Below are 22,919 nucleotides of genomic sequence, written 5' to 3'. Positions count from 1 at the left end.
ACTTTTCCTCCTATCCAGAAGGTTGTAATTTGCCTGATTTTGTGCAGGAAAATGACTCTAAACACACTTATTTTAATTCCCAAAGTGATAATTCCCATGCACAATTCATTTACAGTCAAAAGATTAAACATACAAAAAGCACTATCACTGACCATTTGAACAAAGCTCGTAAGGCCCGGTGCCACGTTTTTCATCAGAAAATTGATTTTTTGTACTGTACAAAAAGTGATTTAAAATGTCAACTGGATCGCGCCTCATGTTGAATAACCATTTTTTAAGGCCTCACAGTGACCAAAATTGCAATTTTTAGAGACTTTTCCTTCTTTTCAGAAGGTTGTAATTTGGCAGATTTTGTGCAGGGAAATGACACTAAACACACTTATTTTAGTTCCAAAAGGGATAATTCCCATGCAAAATCATTTACAGTCAAAAGATTAAACATTAAAAAATCACTATTACTGACCATCTGGAGAAAGTTCATAAGGTTCGGGGTCATCATTTTTCATCAGAAAATTGATTTTTTGGACTATACAAAAATGGATTCAAGATATCAATTGGATTCCTCCTCATGTTGAATAACCATTTTTTAAGGCCTCACATGACCAAAATTGTCATTTTTTTATAGACTTTTCCTCCTATTCAGAAGCTTCTAATTTTCCTGATTTCGGGCATGAAAATGACTCTAAACATTCTTATTTTCGTTCCAAAAGTGATAATTCACATCCAACACTCATTTACAGTCAAAAAACGTAAACATTCAAAAATCACTCCTATTGACCATCTGGAGAAAGTTTGTAAGGTCCAGAGTCATCGTTTTTCATCGGTAAGTGAATTTTTTGGAGTGTACAAAGAATGATTCAAAATGTTAACTGGATCACGCCTTATGTTGAACAACCACATTTTTAGGCATCATAGTGACCAAAATTGCTATTTTTATAGACTTTTCCTAGTATTCAGAAGTTTGTAATTGACCTGCTTTCGGGCAGGAAAAATGACTCCATACACACTTATTTTAGTTCCAAAATTGATATTTCCCATCCAAAAGTCATTTACAGTGAAAGATTAAACATTAAAAAAATCACCATTACTGACCATCTGGAGAAATTTCCGAAAGTCCGGAGTAATTGTTTTTCATCAAAAAATAGATTTTTTGGGACTGTGCAAAAAAATGATTCAAAATGTCAATTTGACCGTGCCTCATGTTGAATAACCACTTTTTTACTGCAGACTTTTGCTCCTACTCAGAAGCTTGTATTTAGTTCAATTACGGGAAGGAAAATGACTCTAAACACACTTATTATCGTTCCAAAAGTGATAATTCACATCCAACAGTCATTTACAGTCAAAAATCACAATTATTGGCCAGCCGGAGAAAGTTCGTAAGGTCTGGGTCTGGGGTCATCATTTTTCATCAGGAAATGTATTTTTGGAATGTACAAAAAAGTATTTAAAAAGTCAATTGGATCGCTTCTGATGTTGAATAACCACTTTTTTAGGCCTCGCAGTGACCAAAACTGCCATTTTTATAGACTTTTCCTCTTATTCAGAAGCTTGTAATTTGCCTGATTTTGGGCAGAAAAATGACTAAAAAAAAACACTTATCTTAGTTCCAAAAGTGATCGATCATATACAACGGACATTTATAGTCAAAAGATTAAACATTCAAAAATCACTATTACTGATCATCTGGAGAAAGTTCGTAAGGTCTGGGTCTAGGGTCCTCGTTTTTCATCAGAAAATTGATTTTTTGGACTGTAGAAAAAATGGTTCAAAATGTCAACTGGATCACTCCTCGTGTTGAATAACCATGTTTTGTGGCCTAACAGTGACCAAAATTGCCATTTTAGAGACATTTCCTTCTGGTCAGAAGCTTGTAATTTGCCTGATTTCGGGCAGGAAAATTACTAAATACACTTATTTTAGTTACAAAAGTGATAATTTCCATCCAAAAGTAATTTACCATCAAAAGATTAAACATCCAAAAAATCATTATTACTGACCATCTGGAGAAATTTCATAGGGTCCGAGGTCTTTTTTCGTCAGAAAATAGATTTTTGGGACTGTACAAAAAATAATTCAAAATGTCATTTACAGTCAAAAGTTTAAACATTAAAAAATCACTATTACTGACCATCTGGAGAAAGTTCGGGGTCATCGTTTTTCATCAGAAAATTGATTATTTGGACTGTACAAAAAATGATTCAAAATGTCAACTGGATCGCTCCTTATGTTGAATAACCACTTTTTATGTCCTCACAGTGACGAAAATTGTCATTTTTTATAGACTCTTCCTCCTATTCAGAAGCTTCTAATTTGCTTGATTTCTGGCATGAAAATAACTCTCATTTACAGTAGGCCTGGGTGGAAAAATCCATTCCGCTCGCGGAATTTGGGTAATTTGGGTAATTTCGTGTTCCACAGAGAACGCGGAATTGCCCAAAATTCTGGGTTCCATGGCTTCGTGGAATGTTTTGCTTGTTCGCATTCTCAAAATGCGTGTTTCACGAGATATTTTCCCCCGAGCACCCAAACAGCGTTCGCGAATAGGAAAAAGCATCACGAACAAGCAATTCCACGTGTTTGTGGAATTTCTGCATGCTCGCGGAGATTTTTTACCGTTTCGCGGAGCTTTACGTAGCGCGACTACGCAAATTCCGCCCACCCCTAATTTACAGTCAAAAAACTTAAACATTAAAAAATCACTACTACTGCCCATCTGGAGAAAGTTTGTAAGTCATTGTTTTTCATCAGAAAGTGAATTTTTTGGAGTTAACAAAAAATGATTCAAAATGTCAATTGGATCACGCCTTATGTTGAATAACCACATTTTTAGGCATCATAGTGACAAAAATTGCTATTTTTATAGACTTTTCCTCCTATTCAGAAGTTAGTAATTTGCCTGCTTTCGGGCAGGAAAAATTACTCTATATACACTTATTTTAGTTCCAAAAGTGATAATTCACATCCAACAGTCCTTTACAGTCAAAAGATTAAACATTCAAAAATCACTATTACTGACCATCTGGAGAAAGTTCGAAAGGTACGGGATCATCGTTCTTCATCAGAAAATTCATCTTTTGGACTGTACAAAAAATGATTCAACATGTCAACTGGATCGCCCCTCATGTTGAATAACCATATTTTACGGCCTCACAGTGACCAGAATTGCCATTACTACAGACTTTTCATCCTATTCAGAAGCTTTTATTTTGCTCGATTTCGGGCATGAAAATGACCCTAAATGCACTTATTTAGTTTCAAAAGTGATAATTCACATCCAACAGTCATTTACAGTCAAAAATCACTATTATTGAATAACCACTTATTAAGGCCTCACAGTGACCAAAATTGCCACTTAGAGACTTATCATCCTGCTAAGAAGCTGGTACTTTGCTCGATTTTTGGGATGAAAATGACTTTAAACAGACGTATTTTAGTTCTAAAAGTGATAATTCACATCCAACAGTCATTTGCAGTCAAAAGTTTAAACACAAAAAAATCACTACTACTGACCATGCTGAGAAATTTTATAAGGTTATCGTTTTTCATCAGAAAATTGATTTTTTGGACTGTACAAAAAATGACTCAAAATGCTAATTGGATCGTGTCTCATGGTGAATAACCACTTTTTTAGGCCTCACAGTGACAAGAAATTGCAATTTTTCTAGACTTTTCCTCCTACTCAAAACCTCGGATTTTGCCTGATTTCGGGGAGTAAAATGACTCTAAGCACACTTAGTTAAGTTACAAAAGTGATAATTTCCACCCAAAAGTCATTTATAATCACAAGATCAAACATTAAAAAAATCTGGAGAAGTTTCTTAAGGTTCGGAGTCATCGAATTTCATCAGAAAATAGATTTTTTTACTGTACAAAAAATTATTCAAAATGTGAATTGGATCATGCCTCATGTTGAATACCCATTTTTTAGGGCCTCACAGTGACCAAAATTGTCATTTTTAGCGTCATTTCCTTCTTTTCAGAAAGAGTAATTTGCCTGATTTCGGGCATGAAAATGATTCTAAACACACTTATTTTAGTTCCAAAAGTGATAATTCTGATCCAACAGTCATTCACATTCAAAAGAATATACATTCAAAAATCATTATTACTGACCGTCTGGAGAAAGTTTGTACGGTCCAGGGTCATAATTTTTCATCAGAAAATGGATTTTTTGGACTATACACAAAATGATTCAAAATGTCAGCTGGTGTCACGTGGCCATTGAGGACATTGTCGACATTACTAAGTTAGTATGAGCCCTGCCGCCACGATGCAGCTTTGTGCATGTTACTACATAACTTTATTTTTGCAAAATACTTTGTTTATGCCTTTCACATGAGAACTGTCTGTTGTGTTTGTTCTCTGCCTGTTCCTGGAGTTTAGTCTGAACAATGTGAGCAAGTTTGATAAACAATGCCACATGTTATTCTGTTCTGGTCAGACACTAGCACCTCGACAAAACATGCCAATGCAGCTGCTGCTAGAAACTCGTACTTTGATACTATGGGGATGCATGCATAGGGAGCACACACTGGGAGAGGGAGATTTCCAGGGAGAAGAGCGAAAATGCACCTATGATGTAGAACTACCATCTATAGTCTAAGGTATGGGGTCTGTAGACAAAGCCCAGAGACCTTCCATTATATAATAAGACTTCTTCTTTGCAAGGGGAGGGAGGTTAGGCACTATAGTCTTTTCTCCATTGTCTTTTTATGATGACTTCTCCCTTCATGATGTATGGCCTAGCTGCTATGCTGACTATATTTGTATTATGCATTTTTCCGCTTGTTGTGGTACATATACTGCATGTTAGATCTTATTGTGGACAGGTATAAGAGTGCAAGCAAAAAGGTGTGTCTTGTTACCGCGATTCCTGATAGATCCAGGAGTGTTGTGTTCTGGGGTGTCTAATCCTTTGCTTCTCAGTGAGTGAGTAGGAGAGCGTGTGAGACACTATTGCTAGTCGGCCCTAAGCTCATGGGCACTAAGTTGGTAGGAAGGCTCAGTACCTATCCACCAAGGTCCCGTAATCCTGCGCATAGTTCTGTGAATGTGCAGAATCCCTGCAACATGGCGCCACCGACATTTGGTCTGGTACTTATTCACAAGACCCCTTAGTAGCTGTTGTCCACAATACCCTCTCACTGGTTTACAGTGACGTCCGTGGTGCGAGGAGTTAGCCTCCTATATTTGACTTTTATAGGTTTTTCAAGCTTGAATTTGAAAAGGTTTTGTTCCAATAATTCTTGACCCAGAGTTGCACAACCGTTTCCCTTGATTTCTTTTCAGTGTCTATAATGGTACAACCATTCGCTATTGCGGCACCTAACCGCTCATTTGACTCAACATGGAGACCCGGTTGCGGGAACAGATTTTATATTTGTTGTGGAAGTGGACGCAGCTTTCTGCTTTGAGGTTTTTTACTCTTGGGTTACATTTCCAGCAGTTGATGGGAATGCTAATTTCTTTCATGAATATGAACGTGCCACTGTTCCACAAAGTTATTGTCCAGATCGACTACTTGAAGTTCCTTTGTCTACTTGGTAGCATACCATATGGTTTAATGGTGCCCTTCCTCACCCTGTTTCAGTGCTCCGTTTTGGCCCCTTGTCGGTCGACGGGGCCACATGGCCTGTTTTGGCGGGATTTACACATCATCCAAATTATCTTGTTACACATGCAGAGCTACATCAATTGCACACATCTTTGTTTCATATACACAGAAGTGTCATACAATATATGTCTCAAAATATACAAGCGGCTCCGGCTGGCATCCCTCCACAACCACCAGGACATGGTAGTGGTCTGGTTATTAGTACTATCATGATTAATTCTGTGATGGGCAAGCGTCCTCAGAATAGGGATGATTTCCCCTTCTAGGTGGCTGAAACATTTGAGCAACTCAAGGCTGTTTTTCCACATACTACTCCTGATGGCAAGCACAGGATCCTTACAATGAGTCTACCAAAGGGTTTATTCGCACTTTAGCTGATTGCACCACTTGGTGGATGGGGTTTTCTGCAGTATATTCACTGTGTTTTAGCACCCCCTCCATAAGCATGCTTCTGACCGTTCTTAAAAAGGTTCTAGATGAACACGGCTGGATCAGCCCTGGAATTGGGGATGATATTAGTGGGCAAGTTCTCTATTGTCTCTGATATGATTCTTGCCAAAGTCAAAGGTGAAGCAGTTAGCTCACAGGTGCTTCAATGCCTATCAGCTGTGGCAGACGTCGACAAGCAACAAGAGTTGCCGATTATTATTGCGGACGTATATAAATCTTTGGAACGCAATAATTTGGGGATTAGACCCTTTACTGAGTCACAGAATAAGCCCCCTCCTGAGAAGGAGGGGCATCCAGCCTTTCCTAAGAAGGCTACGAATAAAAATCTGTGGCAGCAACAACAGAAATCAGGTTCACGTGCTGGATCGCCAACACCTGATACTTCTGAACGTAGATATGGTTTGCGTGACCACACTAAAATTAAGACACCAGAGAGGTTTCAGGTTCCTGATCCTCGTTCTCCTTGTTCCTTTCAGGAATCATCAGGTCAACAGTTCGGTGGAGGAGCGTGACAGGATTGCAGGCAAGGCAAGAACACACAACAATGAGGTGATCCGCCCCACCAGTTTGATGTGAAAACCAACCTGGAGGGAGAACCTCTTTATCGTGACCCGTTTCAGAAGAAAAAAGTTGCCTCTTTGACAGCGAAGTATGCCTCAGACTGTGAGAATCCTGCTCCTTGACTGGAGATGGGTGGTAACACTCCTCAACAGTGCTGTGGGAGTTACCATAGTGCGGGAGACACTCCATCCTTGTATGGAGGCGAGAGCAACTGATACGTTCATTACAGTGGAAACAGCTGATACAGGAGTTGCACCCCCTGATAGGCTTTATTAGATTGTCCTCCAAATTGAAGGTGATATAAAACATACAATTAGGGCAGTCTTTTGGGACAACCTTACCTCTTTTTATGACATTTTATTGGCAGAGGCAGATTGGCCTCCACCATTTGTTTTGGCATCTTCTCGTGGGGAGCGCGTGATACTCCTCAGTTTTTCGCGTTACGTCTCTGAAGAGGCTAAACAGGCTTGCGCCGGCTCTGTATCGTAATCAGGTGGGCTGGGATAGAGATTCGCCGGCACATGAAATTCCATTACGATCTATGCTACAGCCCCAGCAACAATATCCAATCAAACGTGACGCAAAAGTGTCCGTAAGTGAAATTCTGACCCGATTGGAATATCAGGGTGTGATTGAACCCTGTGTTTTGTCAATGAATAATCCTCTTTTTCCGTTATTGAAGCCGGACGGTTAATATCGCAAAGTTTTAGATTACAGAAATTTAAATAGTCATGTTTGTATGTTTGCCGTACAGAACACCCACAGCTCTGCGTTAGTGCATAACATTGTTCGTAAAAAATATAAAACGACTCTTGATATCTCCAATTGTTTTTATACTCACAACTTGGCTCCGGAAAGCCGTGACTTAACCGCCTTCAGCGCCCTTGGCAATCACAAAAGGTTTACACATTTGCCTATGGGGTATAAGAATAGCCCCGGGACTTTTGTGGCACGTGTTGTGTCGCTTTTAAATTAAATTGACCCTGATGCCTTCTAACTCGTCAATGACATCTATTTGATAGATGATTAATTGATACCGCATCTTGTGCGTGTGGATCGCATCATAATGACTTTTGCAGACTTTGGTTACAAGTTTCACTTTTCTAAGTCTCTTACCACTTTTTTTTTCAGTACTCTTCGTAAGGTTATGGGCTTAACAATGAAGATAGGGGGTTGGCTCCCCACTTTCTGGAGAAATGTGCTCAATTGCAACCTCCGTCAAATCTTTAAAAATTGCCATCTTTGCTGGGTTTTTTAAATTTTGGAAGGACATACATTCCTGATTATGCCCAGCATATCAAACCGCTTTACACATTGATACAACCTTCTTTTTCGGCTTCCAGTTTGCTTCTGATTCTTCGGTCTTTGCAGTCTCATCTGCTTGCAACCAACTACTTGTTCACACAAGACAATTCCACAAATGTAGTCGTATGGATTGTACCAGCTGCGTTGGGTTTCACATACTATGAAGGGGACACGATCCCTATCGCTTGCAAATCGCATTTGTATACTCCTATGGACATGCATTTCTCACCAATTGAAAAGATATTGACTGTAGTTCAGATGGCCAACCTCAAAGAACGCTCTCCGGCGCAAGGTAAATGCATTCTTATGGTGTCGCCTGTGCCTGCTCTGGAAGCTATCACAAAGGCGAGGGTTCGAATTCTAATGCTTTACATCCACATTGGATTCAGTGGGTGAGTTTGTTGACATCGGCTGATGTCACTTTATCTTCGATCCATTGTTGCATTCACAGGAGTTTTTACAATATGAACATGTTCATCCTCCTCTGTTTTCTTTGCTTCCTCTTGATCAGTACAAATGTATCATTTATACCGACGGTTCTGCTCAACCTGCCGTTGGTTGCAAGCATGCTTATTTTGCAGCCTGCGCTATTGTATCAGGCTCTATGGTTGACGGTGATGTTAAGTCTTCCTTGGTGCACTGTACAGCTCAATTGGCTGAGCTACGTTTTTTGGTTTTAGCTCCAGAATTCGCTGATCCCGATGTAACCTCTCTTATAGTGTGGGATTCCTTGTACTGTATACAATGCTTTAATGACAATTTATTATTTTGGTCTCAAAATGATTATCAAGATTCTAAAGGTAGCGCAATAAAGCATAAAATGCTTTGGGTTCGAGTAGCCGCTCTTCAGGAACGTTTGCCACTCACACATGTTATCCATACTATTGTCCATCAGCGTGTGGGTTTACACGCTGTTGGAAATTCTTTGGCTGATGAAGCAGTCAAATCTGCAGTAGCCACATGTTCAGTAGCAGCAGTTACTAGGTACATGACTAAAATTGATAATGATATTCTTGCGGCTATAGCGGCGACAAAGGATGGGACGGAGTTCCCACAAGGTTTCCCTTCATGTTATTCATAACATTTATCTCCTGATCAAGTCCCATTTGCAACTATACTGTCCGTTGCGGACCGGCTGATTCCCAATGCGGACAGCTGATTTCCTTTGATCATTGCCACTCATGAAGGCATTGTATCTGCACATGCTGGAGTTTCTGAGACATTTGTCAACAGATTAAGCCATCTACAGTTGCACGTCCACCTCATACACAGCTTTACATTTCAAATCATCCATTTGGTTGTATTTATCTTGATCACCGCAGTCCTTTTATGTCTTACACTGCATATAAACATATCTTGGTTGCAGTGGATTTGTATACTAGATTCCTTTGGGTTTGGCCGCAATGTAGTGCTGAAGCTCGAAATGTCATTAGAGAATTGCATGTCTATGTCGGGACATTTGCCTGTGGTACCTTCCATTCTGATCAAGGCCCTGCATTTGCCTCTAAGGCTTACAAGGATGTGAGGAAGTCTCTGGGGGTACTGGTGCAATTTTCGTCTTTATTCAGGCTTGAGGGCCATGCAGCTAGAGTATTGGGTACGGACAGGGGTTGGCTAACTCATTTGTATGGAGTTTGACGTGCACTAAATACTCTCCCTAGAAGATCTCTGGGTGGGAGGACCCCATACGAAATGCTCTTTGGCATTAAAATGTTAGTGCCAGACCTTGATGGTCTGGACATTGCGGCGGCTGCCACAAGATGTGACGTTGATAACCTTGTGCTATGTTACAGTATCTACAAAAAAAAAGACTCAAGATGCTCTTGCAAAAGATTTGCACTCGTCCACAGAAGCAGCGGTGTGGATTTCTGTTACTAGCTGGCTTCCTAAAGTTGGTGATCTGGTCCGAGAGAAACTGGAGAACAAAAAAGAATTTGGTCCCTCCTTGCGTGCATCAGTCCCAGTCCTTGGATTGGAGGGTACTCGTACTGTCATTTTACCTCCGCTGCCTGGTCAGAAGGAGAATCAATTTATTTCCATTGAAGATGTCAAACTACACCATATGGCTGATGCTGATTGGTATGCCTAGAAGCATTCCTCAGCGGGATGTTTCACGGAGTCAGATGACGTCTATACAAACTCCTTTACAACTGGAAAGCATGGGGGAGAGTTCAATCGATTTGTTGCCTGTCTTCCCGTCAACTTCATCTGCTGCATCCCATGACTATGCCTCTCTACCAACCCATACTTCCACAACCCAGCCCACTACCTCCCACACCAGAAAACCACCTCCCAAACAGTCTGAGTCTATCCCTATTCCTGTACATTCCATTAAGGGTTATCACATCCCCAAGATTGTAAAACCAAGCCCATCTCACACTCCATCAAGCACTCACACTATAACTGTACCCCCCTCCGTCTGAGACTACCACTGCAGTGGACCCACTGCCCCTCAATCTGAAACAACCACTACAGTGTACCCACACTCCCCTCCTGATCCCACCCCTCCCAAATCCCAAACCAGTCCTCCCTAGTTTTGGCCCTTTGGTGCCTGGCATGCCCCTAGATGCCCCGCCCAGGGTAGGTGACCCCTTGCAGTTTTAGTGCAGGCAATAGCTAATGGGCAGGTTGTTTGTGCCCATTGGACATATGAACATTTGTAGACTGGCCATTGGCCTTCTGTTATCCTACGTTTCTGCCTCTTCATGGAGATTAAAGGATGTTTAAAGTTTTTCATTGCTGATCTCTGCGTCCACAAATAGTTTTTAAGTTAACTGTGAATCATGTACAAATAGTAGTGTAAGTATACAATGATGTCAGTAAGGCACGTATTGCATATGGTCCATGGATTATGTGCAGTTTGACAGTCTATATTCAAGATTGTGGTGTTTACATTTTCTGGGCGTCATCGTCCACACCAGTTTTGGTTATGAGGGTGACATGAAGTCACAAACATTTCCTTTTTTACATCACAATTGCTTATAGGTAATCCTTTCATATGTCAACATAGTGCAAGTGTTTCATAATGCAACAGTTTAGGAGGAGCATGCGGCATATGTTTGTGATATACAGAAAGACACCTGTCTCATCGATACACCTGGGTTCATATGGATTCCGACTACATGATATTAACTTTGGACACACCAAAGTACATAACTTAATGAGACAATACTTGTATGTTTCTTGATAGTGGTGGACCCATGTCTGTGTCTTCTTTTGATCTGGTAGACTAGTGGCAATTACAACCTTGCATGGCATGCCACTGTAGTCAAATTCCCTTCATGGCTGTGTACTCATCTGACACATTTCCTGAGCCCATGGTGAGTGTAAGGTGAGCAGTATTCTCACAGCCTTCTGACCCTGTTGACTCCAAGGACTACACTTTCTGCAGATATTCCAGTTCTGCAAGTTGTCTGTATTCTTACTGGTCCATTGCTTTCTTATTCATATGTGAGTCATGCCATCCTTCTTTTGTTTGGGTACATCATGTTGAAGATGTGTTTTGTCTGTCAAAGCTTGAATTTCATTTTGACATCTGTCATAGTTTAGCATATGATTTGTGTGTAGGTTGTCATTTGTGCATGAGTGACAATGGTGTCCTTTGAGCTATGCTTGAAACTGTTCCAGATCATACAGAGCTGAACTAGGAGTGCTATTATGTCTGTTGGATTGCCCTGTGCTACCTGTGGTAAGCCGAGTGGACAGTGAGTGCACATAAGTGTTTTGGGTCTGTAGGCTGTGCAGATGCTACAGGAGCTAGTGTCACATCCATGATCTTAGTTGCCACACAGGCGACAATGTGAAGTTTTGAATGTTGGGCCTAGCTGCCGGTGTGTTTTCCAAGGTTAATGTTGCATGCGCTAAGCTAGCTCAAACAAGGGTAGAGTTGAGAGAGAGAAGTGTTTACAAATTTGAAACGGAGTGGATACTCCTACGTAATTTGGGCTGGAAAAATTTGTAGGTTGACAGAAAGTGTAAGGTTTGAGTTAAGTTCATAGGCAGTTCTTGTGTAGGACACGTGGAGTATTCACATTGTCACAATGTGAGTGGTTTTACATGTGGGTGTGTGATTCAGAGTATGTGACCTTGTGAGAGTGGTTACATCCTGTGCAAGGTATAGTAGGAATATGTAGATGTGATAGGGGTATGACAAGCTAGATCAAGTTTGATTCTAGCAGGAGATGTGAGGTGTAGTCTGTGTCACTATTGTGATAGATGTCTGTAACAGGGCAGTTTCAATGTTTGAGTATAGTTGTTAATGTGCATTAGTCAATGGGGGTATGGAGCATGATAGTCATATAAAGTGGATACGTTTATGCACTGGGTTTACACCAGTTATGGAATTTGGGATCCTAAACTGTGAAATGTGAGGTGTTATATAGTTGAGGTATGTTGTGTTTGCATTTGTGTATGCATCTGTTTTAGAAATGACAATCTGTAGACCTTAAGCAGAGTAAGGTGGGTGTATGGTGATGTGTAAATGACTGAGTAGATATGCTATGAGCAATGTAAGTGTCTTGTTGTGAGATGTGGTGATGTGTAAAGTATGCATGTCAGAGTGGGCGGTGATGCTGCACGTTGTGATATGAGTGCAGGCAAGACATTAACGAGGGTGCAACTGGTGATGAGAGTGGTCCATTTGACATGTTACGTTTAATGTCTGCTGAGGAGGTGCTAAGTACATTACATTGTGTGCATGTCATGTAAATGAGAGGTGTTGTGTACATAGTGATGAAAAGTGATGAGGTGTATGTAGGTGTGATTGTGAGAAGGGCAGCACCAGTGTGAGATTGTGAGAATCGGGTTTGAACTGTTTGAGTACAAGGCTGTTGCTTGTGGGGGCAGACATGCTTTTCTGTCTTGCTGCACCAGAGGGGGCCTATGATGTGCTTGTGTTGTATGATAGTTTTGAGAGATGAGCATATACTTTGAAGTAGATGTGAGAGGGGTCATACCTGCACAGGTATAGTTCATGCAGGCCATGAGGTAATGTTGATATGTGCATATGTGTAGATTAGCTGTATATAACTAGTCGAAAACAGTTGCCAGAGTAAATATGAAGATGTGGAATGTGTTGTCTGCAGCTTGCTGTCTGCCAATGGATCTTCAGGACAGTATTTTTTTAATGGCCACTTTGAGTACATTGTTGTATGCAAGACCTATTGGCATCACAGGACAGGTTGGCTCCACCTAGCCTTGTCTTGCCTTGCCTGAACTGTGTGTTGGCATATGTGGCGAGTTACCCTTTGTAGGTAGCTGTACTCAGTTATTGGTCATTCTTGCCCTTGGATACTGCCCTGTGATGGATGTGGTGATGGCTAATTTTGCGATGTCGTCACTCCGGAATGGTGCAGGGACAGAATATCAATTGAAAAATATCGACTTACACAAATATCAAGTTGCAAATATCGCTATTCAGAAATATCAACATACAGATTCTCGTGGTCAAGAATCTCGATTTTAGGTAAGTAATATCAATGTTAAACATATCAAAGTGTTTAATATCGTTTGCAAAAATATAGTTGTTAAAAATATTGTTTGTTTATTAATGTTATGTTTAAGTATTTATTTTATATGTATGTGTTGTATGTTTTTTGTATAAGAATTGTTTGTATTTTTAATATATGAGTTATATTTGTAGCTATAAAACAAATTGTTGAATTTTGTGGTTTTAGTTCTGCTGCGGGTTGTGGGTTTATAGGGGAATAGGGTGAAAGGTAATTTAGTTATATTCATTTTATGGATTATTTTTTATTTATTAATATTTGTTTAATTGACTGTTAAATGTGTAAAGTAATTTATTATTGATTAATTAATAATTGGTTGTTAATTCAAATTATAATTGGTAATTAATTATGGTATTTGTATAATTAATTTTAGGTGTTTGTTGTGGTGTTTATAGGTGTTAAGCCTGGGAAGTAATTTATTTATAATTTATGAGTTAATAATTGGCTGTTAATTAATTTTAATTAATTAACTGGTAATTAATTATGGTAATTGTGTAATTAATTTTAGGTGTGTGTTTCGGTGTTTATAGAAATAAAGGGTGGGAAGTAATTTGTATTTAATTAATTAATATATAGTTGTTAATTAATGACAATTATTTGATATGTATTTTGGACAATTGTTTAATTTTTGGTCTGTTGTTTTGTCTTTTTAAGGGGTAACGGGGTTGGTATTAAATGCATTTTAATAACTTCATTATTAGTTGTTAATAGTAATAGTTTTTAATTTATAAATATATTTTAATTGTGTTTTATTATTTTAGATTTCATTTAGGTGTGCGTTGTGGATATTATAGCGTTAAAGTGTGTGTAGTCAATTAATGTTTATTTGTTTTTATTTAATAACATCAATTTTTAAATTGATTATTAATTATGTTAAATTTGCCAAACATTTAAACATTTAGGTGCCTATTCCGATCCGGTAAAACCCGGGTACGAATGGTCGGACGGAGCGTTTTTTCCGTCCGACTCGTAACCGGGAAAAACACCTTACAAACTCGCAAGTACGATTCGCACGGAAACACCATTTCCGTACGAGTCGTAAAAAACACCGACTGGCCAAAAAATACATACAAATCTGAATCTGGACGGCGCATACGCGACGTCCGGATGGAGTCAGGCAGTGTTCTACGGACCAGCAAGTACGATTCGTGCTGACGTCACTCCGCATGCAGCAGTTTTTACGGGAGCCAAAAACTGCCGGGAAATTGAGGACGACGCGAACAAGGAGTACCGGTATGCGACGGACAGCCATGGACCCCAACCTACGCTTCATCCCCGCCCTCATAGCCTACCACCTCGTGTACAGAAACCGACGTAGATGCCGCAGAAGGTCAGAACAACCCCCAGGGGCAAAGGGGGGGGTGGGGTGCAAGGGGCAAGAAACATAACCCACACCCCACAAAATACAAATACAACCTGCACAATAATTACCTCCATGGTCTGGCCACTACGGGGGGCGTGTCCACCAATCCCACGTCCCGCCACAACGGAAGTGGACGTGGAGGCGTACCCGTCACCACCACAATGGTGGTACGGGACGTCCCCACGCCCCCCAGAGCGTGGGTACGGACCGTACCACGCCTACCCCTATGTCACACCAACAATGGCCGTACGGCCTGTACCCACGTCCCAAAGGCATGGGAACGGGCCGCACCCCCAAAGTCAGGGGTGCCGTAGGGGTACGGGCCGTACCCAGGGCATCAGCGCATGGGTACGGCACATACTACGCCCACCCCTATGTCACACCAACAATGGTGGCACGGCCGGTACCTACATCCCAAAGGCATGGGTACGGGCCGCACCCCCAAAGTTGGGGTGCCGCAGGGGTACAGGCCGTACCCAGGACATCAGCGCGTGGGTACGGCTCATACCACGACAGTGGACACATACATAGGGGTGGGTGCCCATCACTCCCAGCAGTGCCCAGACATATGAAGGGTGGGTGCCTATGACTCCCAGCTGTGCCCAGACATATGAGGGGTGGGTGCAGAGGACTCCCAGCAGTGCCCAGACATATGAGGGGTGGGTGCCTATCACTCCCAGCAGTGGACAGACATATGAGGGGTGGATGCCTACCACTCCCAGCAGTGCCCAGACATATGAGGGGTGGGTGCCTATCACTCCCAGCAGCGGACAGACATATGAGGGGTGGGTGCCTATGACTCCCAGCTGTGCCCAGACATATGAGGGGTGGGTGCAGAGGACTCCCAGCAGTGCCCAGACATATGAGGGGTGGGTGCCTATCACTCCCAGCAGTGGACAGACATATGAGGGATGGGTGTAGAGGACCCCCAGCAGTGGACAGAACCATGGGGGTGTGTACATCACCCTGCGATGAGCCAAACTCCATGGGTGCATGAAGGCATACACAATGTGCGACAATGTTGAGAGTGCCATGACAACACATCACTGACTGCAGTGTCCCACTCCCATGAGGATGGATGTCCTTCCCCCACTGCATGACACACCACATGTGGGTGTGATGACAAATTACACATGCATACCCACCCCTGGCGGAGGCAGCACAATACACACACTGAGATCATGCAACAAGACAGTATCCTCATGTCAAACACCACTAAAGTAAGAGATCCTAAGGGAACACACACTGTCACCACATATCAGGTGCCCAAATACACTGCAGAACACGTAACACATGTGTGTGAGGCAGGGAGTACACACATGCATAGTGCGGAAAAGGGAAAATGTCCACATGAAGTCATGTCAACACATTCCATACACAAGTACAGTGTCCAGCAAGGATGCCACAAACGATGCAGGTGGAGACATAGCAGAGCATGCATGGCGAAAGTCGAAGGGACGTGTCACACACCCAGGAAATGTTGACACAGCTCAGCACAACAATTGGGAAACACCCTGCAGGGAAGATGGCAGGTGCCACAGAGTAAGGAACACACCTTGGGACAATGTCACCATGCAGTAAGAGCCAACATCACCTAAGAATACATGCAGTCACCTTGCGACGGCATGCAGATACCAGGGTCCACCCCATGAGCAGCACACCACAACATTTCCCAGACTCACAACACATCATCACCACCCCAACTCAGGGAGCAGCAGCACCAACAGCAATACCAGAAAAACATACGTGTATAAAGGAAAAACAAAAAACCACAATCAGCATGTCGAAGAAAAGTAGCTACAGTACACTCTTCACCAAGCCCATGGGCCACGCCAGATGTGACGTCCTGGGGGGGGACACGTCGGGACGCGTCTCTCCTAGCTTGCCTGCACAGTGCACTGTACCATATCATCCACAGAGTGGGGGGCATCATGTGGGGGGGAAGAACCAGGCACCGCAGGGAAAGGAGGGGCACAGGTAGGTGTCGTGGGTGCAAGGACGGACGACTCCACCACAGGGGGTGGGGCAGCGCCAAAGGAGGAGGTCAGTATGGCGCTGCACATGGCAGAAAGCTCTTCCAGTGTCTCCCCTGCACCCGAAGGAACCACAGGCCCCAAGGAGGGGGGGGGGGTCGGAGGGATGGGTCGCAGCGCAACTGGGGGAGGGTGTGGACAGGGGGGAGGAATCAACCACCCTGCCCGGGGAATCCCTCAAAAGCTTGCGGGGTGGTGGCACACTGGGGCAGGGGACGGACTGGCCATGAAGGACTCCCTGTCCGACTGTTGGGCAGGAGAGCCAAGGGGAGTGGGTTCGGAGGTAGTGGCTCGTGAGGACTGCGGACTCCTACTGTGACAGCGTGGCTGCTGTATTCCCCACGACCCAGTGCCTGTGCCTTCTCCCCCCTGTGTGTGCGTGACAGGAGGTGTGCGCTTTGCCTCCCCTGGTGGTGTGCTGCCTGTGTCTGGTGTGGTGCGAGCATGGGGACGTCTGGGTGTGTATGGGACAGGCATGGGAGTGGGAAGTGCGGATGGTGCCGGGGTAGGGGGGGGACGGAGCGCTGCAGGAGAGCCACTGCTGCCGTCAGTGACGAGTCCATGGACCTCAGCAACATCCGTTGGTCAGACATCGCTGATTACATGCCCTCCATGTACGACACCATCCGTGTCAGCAGTCTGGTGTGGCCATGGAGGACACGCAGGAGCCATGTCTGACCAACCTGCAACTGCCGCTGAATGTCCACAGACTCTGCATGGACGGCAGCAGGGGAGACAGGGGCAGGGGGTGCGGAGCCTGGCACGAAGGAGACATGTTTGGTGTACCACAAACTCCCCTCAGAACCCAGAACCCCTCATCCGACTAGCTTAGTGTCCCATTCGTTAGCCGAGGTTGATCTCGGTGGTCCCAATGTATAGACAACCCAGAACAAGCGCATTACAATATTCTCACGAATGCTGGGAATCAGACATACCTGTACGTCATTATTCTCAGATCAGTCCACAACAGAATATACACAGACACGGTAAAGTTGAAAGAGTTCATTAAATGAACCTCGTGTCCTAAGATGCAGTACTGTGGCTAACATAAGCAGACAAATGGTTAAGTACAGAAGCATCATCAAAGTTGCAATATCATAGACAATGAAAGGAGCAATCATGAGTAAATGACAGTGGAAACAGCCATCTTCCTGTCGCCAGTAAAACAATAGTAGTATCATTCGACTAATAGAAGGTCTCCAGGCTTGAACGGGGAACCCCCACCCTACAGATCAGCTCAGTGGTATCACTTCACAGGATCATCTAGTCTCTTCTCCTGCGAAAGTTCCCCATCACAATGAAACTCAAACGTGCTGCACTACAATATGGCAAGCATTCGTCTATCAGGTATCTGCAGCTGCGTGCATGTTATGGCCAAATAGTGGGGCGATCAACCTGCACACAACAACATGCACCGTCTAGTCACCCAGAATGTTTGTGTACACAATGTACAGTACAAGCTCGCTGCTCACTTTGAAGGATGTCACACAACTGACAGTCCTCATGTGAAGCTAACTCGAGTAGGCATTTTTAAAGTGATTACACGCAACTACAGTGTCGCGTGCAAAAGTAGCAAAATTGGCAAGATGGCTCACTAACAACTAACGCGGTGGTGCCAACTTAGCATTGTACATAGGGAGATAGGAATCATGACTACACCCCCCCCTTGTTCGTACTACTAACCACTAGGGGTGCTAAATCGAGAACGCAGAGTTCAAGTCTGATACAACAGAACCAAGGGCATGAACTGGAAGTCCATAGAAGGGAAGCGAAAAAGTCAGAAAAGAAATGTCAATGATGAACGATGTTGCAGGGAAATGAACCATGTAAAAGGGGAAAAACATAACATCGATGGATGCACCATGAAATAAGCAGGGCTAAAGTCAGTCCAGCAAGGTATAGGCACAATAAGTCGCAACAGCTTCCAAGAGGAAATCATTCGAACGTTCCGCAAAATTCTCTGCCATCCAGTTCAGCAGGGGGAAAGAACACACGTGTTCCTCAACAATCGGGGCATCCAGCACCATTTGTGGACAACAGGTGGGGACATCAAGATAACTTCTGGATAAGAATTCAGTTGCAGCGGTTCCGATGTCCCAATTCCCAAGGACTCCATGTGCTGCAGCACAGGCCATAATCCCGACGCCAGAGCAGTCCAACTCATGAGCCACTAAGGGGCTCATCAGTCGATCATAATCCGGGTCAGGAGACACCGAGTTACACAGGCACAAATCCAGAGCCCATTCGAATGGACAATCTAGGCAATGAAAGACAGGTTGCACGCAGGTAAAGAAGGGAAACCGGAAGGACAATCCATAGGCACTGCTTAATGTCGCCAGCGGCAGAGTGCCGTAGAATTCAAGCATCTGTTTCCGAAGATGGAGCAGCCGGTGCATGCTGTCTTCTAACGCAAGTTGTGAAGCCACAGCGTAGTACGCAGATCAACAATAGCACCCTAGCCACGAGTGCGAAGGGAGCCCTCTGAAGACGCTAGAACAAATCGAATGATGAAATGCGGGGATCACACCAAACAGAGTATGGAAGGAGGTCACGAGGCCAGAGCACACAATTCTGAAAAAAACATCCAGGCCACCTGCTGACGAGGCATGAAAGATAGTCTGAATCCGAGTCCCAAATATGTAGTGGGAGAGCAGTGTCCAAAAGCGCTTGCACCTCTGTGCGCGTGTGAGCTACGTGAAGGACAAATGTTTCTCGGTATGAAGTCAACACGACTTGTTTTTGAGACAATAGAGCCCTTATTCTGCACATCTTGTTGAACTCTGCTTTCAAGGTTGGAATGGAAGGCCAGAAGGATACATCCAGCCGGCCATGCGGGGGTGGGAAAAGGACGTAATGACAGAAAACCACTCGTAGTGATACAGTCACGATGTGAGCAATTCCCGGAAGCATCCCACAGCAAGCTTCTTCATTGAACAGCACATAATTACCATTATCAAGCAGCGCACAAGACGGGGCCATGACTGGCACACGAATCCACCTCAGAATACAAGCTAAATCTCGAGCGTGCATATAACATGCACCATGCAATTGAATCTGCATACACACCACAGAATGATCCGGAGTGGAAGTGCACCCTTCACCTTTTACAATACACCTCCTTGCCGCCTCTCACTCACCTGTTGTCGCCTAGCACGGACACAAGGGACCCGAGCAAGTGGGAGGGCGGTGATGGGACTGGACAGGTCCTCCGCCTGACTCCCATCGGCCTCCGTGCCACCTGCTGTGCCAGACTCCCCAGCGCTGGTGGCCCTGGTGCTGGATCCCTCCCCCACGTCCGTGCCAGTGTCTCTCTCGGTGTCCCCCGACGATGCTGTGGTCAAGGTGAAGAGACAGGAAATGATCAGACACCTGTAGACATATGACACATGAGTCCAAACTACATAGGACACAGCGCATTGCATGAACAGCAACATGAGTGACATCTACAATACCACAAACATATGTAGGCCCTGCACCACACAGTTGGTTTAGCCACCATGCCACTGTGAAACAATGGGGAGCATGACACAACAGCAAATTTACTTGATATCAATTGATACAGAGGAGCTACCCTCTGTGGACAGTCGGGCACTGCATCACTGGCATGGCACAGTCACCTACACCCGCAATGGTCCCCTTATGCCAGGCACACGGATAATGACACCTGACATGTAACTACTGGCGTTGCACGATGTGATTATGTCATGTGTGTGTCAAGTGTTCCCATGAGCTTGCTGTAGTTGTTCCGTGACATGCATCTGCAGTTGCTGCATCCAACATGTGTGTGCATGTGGATGGGCATGGCACACTATTACGCACACCAGGCCACATGTGGAATCAGACGTAACGGCTGTATGCATGCATCGCACATGGCCTTGCGAGACAAGGACATATCTGTGTAGTCTCAATGTATGTGTGATCATTCCTGACATGTACCCCTTCATGGCAAGGTGTGTGGACTGTCCTATTTCAAGGACATGTGACCTGTGCCTCTGGTGTTCCGCAGCTGGTCTGTATGATGAAACATCCTTCTCATGCACATATGTGGTTGTCTGTCACTCCTGTAATGCGTCTGCCTGTTCACTTACACTGGCCCACAGCTAGTTTCATGGCATGTCATGTTGAGCTTGAGCACCCACGTGTGTATCTGACTGTTGGCAGGGGTGTCACCTGGCTGGCATACGTGTCCTGGATGCATTGCACAGTACAGACTCTGTATGTAGCATATGTGTATTTGTTGTTGAACATGTGCTCAGTTCATTGACAGTGGTGTAGTGCTGTACTCAATCTTCGTTATTCCTTCCAAATTTCTGCAGGGCTCCGCCTCTCCCCCGACCAATGCCAGACTTGGCTGCCATGAGGGAACATGACTGTATACGCCGCTACCGCTTCTCCCAACCGTTGATTGACGACTTGACCACAAGGCTGGAACCACACCTCCAACCGCTACACAGGTATCCTACTGCACTGACAGCCAAGATGAAGGTGATGGCAGCCCTACATTTCTTTGCCACGGGTACGTTTCAATTGACCATAGCTGATGTAGGTGGCATGTCTCAGACCATGTTCAGCCGTGTCCTGCATAATGTGTTAGAGGCCATGTTGGTACACCTGGATGAATTCATACATTTCCCGACTCGTGAGCAGTTGACAGGTGTCAAGGGTGAGTTCTATGCCCTGGGAGGGATGCCCCACGACATTGGGGCCATTGATGGGATACATGTGGCTTTGGTACCACCACACGCACAGGAGGTAGCCTTCCGTAACCGCAAACATTACCACTCCATCAATGCCCTTGTGGTATGTCTTGCTAACATGATGATATCCCATGTCTGTGCCCGTTTTCCAGGATCAGCACACGATGCCTACATCATGAGGCGTAGCAGGGTGCCTGAAATGATGCTGCAGCTGCGCAACGAACGTGCATGTCTTGTTGGTGGGTATACTCTGTTAGTCCTGTATTCAGCGTTATCCTCATATCTTACTGCTTCTCCTGACCCACTTCTGTCCATGATGTTTCCATGTAGGGGACGCTGGCTATCCCAATATGCCATGGCTGATGACGCCGCTCCGCAACCCCAGAACAGCCGCAGAACACTGGTACAACGACACCCATGGGCAGACGAGGCGTGTGATTGAGAGGACGTTTGGACTCCTGAAGAGCAGATTCCGGTGCCTCCACAAGACCGGCGACGCACTCCCATATGCCCTGGTGAAGATCTGCAAAATCTTCCTTGTGTGCTGCATGCTGCACAAGATGGCAGTGGAGAAGGCCGTGCCACTCATCCTGGATCCGGATGAGCAGGATAAGCCACCCGTGGAGGATGAGGGGCTCGGGCACGGGGCAAGTGAGGATGAGGATGAGGATGAGGATGAGGACATCCGGAGTCAGCTCATCCGCAACTTCTTCTCATGATGGTGAGTCCCTGTGTCTGAGTGTGCACGCTTAGGGCCTTGTGTGGCATGTGTTGCAATTTGTGTGTCGAGCTGACTGTGTGCTAAGTGACTTGGAGGTGTGTTCTGATGTGTCATTCAAGTCATGATGTCATTCCCCAAATTTCAGCGGGTACACATATTTCATAATTAGCATGGTGACAACATAAATCCTGTAGAGTGCATGTACATGTCTGCGGATTACTAGCTCTTCGCTGACTTGTTGTGTGTCTGTCCTCCCCAGCTTCCTGCGGCTGTCGTCTGCTCATGTCATCATTGCACTCCTGCTATTCCTCATGAGTATCGCAACGTGGGCTGGAGCAGAGTTACATGCACAGACATGGTGAAAAGTCATTTTGGGTAAGGAGTGCAGCAAGGCGTTTTGTGGGTGGTACGTGTTTGTGATATGTGGGGACTGCTCCTGTGCATGTTGTGTTACCGTGCATACATGTCGATCCACCATGGGCCACCTGACGTGTTGCATGGCTCCCATGAATTGATAGTCACCCTTCCTGACAGTCATCTGTCATGGATTGTGGATTCTGATGAAGGCAACAATGTGTGTATAACGTCCCTCAGGAACATACGGGATGCCAATGGTGGACATGGTGTGGGACATCCCCATATGAGGCTCAATGGGGAATTGTACA

This window comes from Triturus cristatus, chromosome 12 (genome assembly GCF_964204655.1).
Source record: "Triturus cristatus chromosome 12, aTriCri1.1, whole genome shotgun sequence".
Taxonomy (NCBI): domain Eukaryota; kingdom Metazoa; phylum Chordata; class Amphibia; order Caudata; family Salamandridae; genus Triturus; species Triturus cristatus.
Note: the sequence above shows the minus strand (reverse complement) of the source record.